The sequence below is a fragment of the Hevea brasiliensis genome, unplaced genomic scaffold, assembly GCF_030052815.1.
Source record: "Hevea brasiliensis isolate MT/VB/25A 57/8 unplaced genomic scaffold, ASM3005281v1 Scaf1, whole genome shotgun sequence".
NCBI classification, from domain to species: Eukaryota; Viridiplantae; Streptophyta; class Magnoliopsida; order Malpighiales; family Euphorbiaceae; genus Hevea; species Hevea brasiliensis.
In genome coordinates this window covers 1,256,897-1,259,412 of record NW_026614585.1, presented here as the reverse complement: position 1 = coordinate 1,259,412, position 2,516 = coordinate 1,256,897, and positions in this window count along the sequence as shown.

The following is a 2,516-nucleotide window of genomic DNA, read 5'->3' as shown; positions in this document are numbered from 1 at the left end:
AAGGTGACATGTGGCAAGGGTTTTAAGTGGTGACCTAGCTGTATAATGTGTTGTTATGAAAGAGTAAAATTATAAGTTGCTGTTCTTCATAGGTGCCGCCACCCATGGAGTGCTCTTTCTCTCTTCTTCTTCATCTCTCATCAATTCAAAGAGAATTGCCAACATTCTCTTGAATTAAAATTACTAGAAATCGTTTCTAGTGTTCTGTATACATCTGTAATCTCTCTAAAGGAAAAACCTGAATTTCTAATTGATTAGAAAGGCTTGAGAAGCTATTCAAGGGGCTGCCATTGGTGATCTTGGTGTGGACAAGCTAGAGGGACAACATCTGGTGTCCTAGGCACATCCCAAAGGTGCCAAACACAACTGCAGTGCATCAAAAGTTTAGTGCACTTGTTATTGATCTGATCTAGGGTTCTAATGAATTAATCTGTTAATTCTAAAATATTAAATGGCAAATGTAGATCCAAAAACATATTAAAAGAGTTTTAATATGCTGTTTAACATTGAAATCAAATAGATAAACAATGAATCTTGCATGATGCGTGACACCCTAGAAGAAAAATTTTGAATTCAATGATCTAAACTTATATTTTTCATGCTTCCGCTCCTTCACCTTAGAGTCTACAATACAATCCTCAAATGCTCATCATGCTCCTTCTGATCCTTGGAATACACAAATATATAATCAATGAAGACCACTACAAACTGATCTAAATAAGAATGGAAGATACGATTCATAAGATCCATGAATGCTGCTGGTGCATTTATCAACACGAATGGCATCACTAGAAACTCATAATGTCCATATTGGATCCTGAAAGCAGTCTTAGGCACAGTTACCTCCTGTACCCTCAGTTGATGATACCCCGATCTGAGATCAATCTTGGAGCCTGATCCCTTCAACTAATCAAACAGATCATCTATTCTGGGCAAAGGATACTTATTCTTCACTATCACTTTCTTCAATTGTCGGTAGTCTGTACACAATCTCAATGTCCCATCCTTCTTCTTTACAAATAACACTGATGCTCCCCATGGTGACACGCTAGGGCGTATAAACCCTTTATCCAGCAACTCCTGCAATTAGACTTTTAACTCCTTCAATTCTATGGGTGCTATCTTGTAAGGAGCAATCAATATCAGTGTTGTACTAGGCATCACTTCAATGGCAAACTCTACTTCTCTTTCCAGTGGTAAACTAGGCAATTCTTCTGGAAACACATCTGAAAAGTCACATATAGTGGGTATATCTTGGAGACAAGACCCGGCCTTCCTAGTATCAACCACATGTGCCACGTATGCTTCACAACCCTTTCTTATCAATCTCTTTATAGTAGTGGCTAATATAACATTAGATAGGTGATCAGTCCTTTCACCCACAGTAGTGATTTCTTCATTATCAGGAGTTTTCAATGTGATTCTCTTTAATCGACAATCAATTATAGCTTTATGACATGAAAAATAGTCCATCCCCAAGATCACATCAAACTCATGAAAAGGCAGTTCAATAAGATCTGCTGCGAACTCATACTCCTGAATCCTTAAGGGACACCCTCTATAGACCTTGTTCATCACTACACTATGGCCTAAAGGGTTAGTGACCAAGATATCCTACTCGATTTCATCAATTTGAATTGCCTTTTGCATAGGTAAGGCAACACAAAATATCAATGCATGTACAGACATATCATAGAGTAAGAAAGTACCCTGGATCACTTCTGGTGCATCCTGCTCCTTTTAAGCTCTCATAACTTAGGCACACACTGGTGCCCTAGCCTCTAACTTCTCCACTGTCTCAGAAGTAGCTTTCTGTGAACTGCCCATTGCCTTTGTCCTACCAATTCTCCTACCCTTATAAGTTGTAGGGGCAAGTCTCTCTATTTGTGCTGAAGTGGTAGAAATACTCTTCCCAGGACAATCTCTCTGGAAGCGATCTGTAACCCAACATCTAAAATAGCCCCCTGTCAGATACCAACACTCTCCTCTGTGCCTCTTGCTGCAGTGACTGTATATGACTGGAGCTGCTTCCCCGGCTACTATCCCCGAGAAACTCACTATTGATACTGCTGATTGGCCCCTTCTAGGCACTAGCTGTGATTTAGGCCACTGGGGCAGACTCTAGCCCTAAGGTCCCTTAGGCCTTTTACTAGGTGCAATTGAAGAGCTAGACTGCCCCGAGCCTCTCTTATACTGTTTATCCCCACGACTCTGCCCTATATTTAGAGCTACCTCTACCATTTGAGAGAAATTTGTAATCCACAGTGCTATAATATGAAGCTTCACGTTATCATTTAGTCCTTCCTTAAATCTACGGTACCTGTCAGCCTATGTGGGTACCACCTCATGGGCATATCGGCTCAACCCTACAAATTCCTGCTCATTCTTTGATACTATAAGCTACCTCTACCTCAGATTACTGAACTCCCTCCTTTTGGCCTCCAGGTATACATTGCTAATATATTTCTTCCTGAACTCAGCCAAGAAATACTCTCATATTACCGCCGTAGGCTGCA